Raw genomic sequence first — 394 nt, forward strand, 5'->3', positions numbered from 1 at the left:
TGATGGGGCCACCACTTCCTTACCTCTTTTCCCACCTGTGCCTGGCAACAGAACTCAAAGGGAGGCATTTTTTCTTATTTAACACTCCCTCCATAATCATCTCATTCTGTCATACTTGCTGGACTCTGAGAYGTTTAACAACAACATTAAAATGATTTAGTTACATTGGAAAATTCAAAATAACACTTATTTAAAGATTTTGTTTGTTTTTCATGGGTTTGTTTAAGAATCAGATAGGTTAGAAAATTAAAAGAGCATTTCAGAAATTCACAAAATACTATGTGCAATAGAAAAACCTCCTTGCTTGCTTTGAGTTACGTGGGTTTTTGGAACAAAATACAATCTACTGCAATGTTTACAACCCAAGCGTTACAGAACTGGACCAGTCTAAGAG

This window comes from Rhea americana, unplaced genomic scaffold (genome assembly GCF_003343005.1).
Source record: "Rhea americana isolate MKP2758 unplaced genomic scaffold, rheAme1 scaffold_84, whole genome shotgun sequence".
NCBI lineage: Eukaryota > Metazoa > Chordata > Aves > Rheiformes > Rheidae > Rhea > Rhea americana.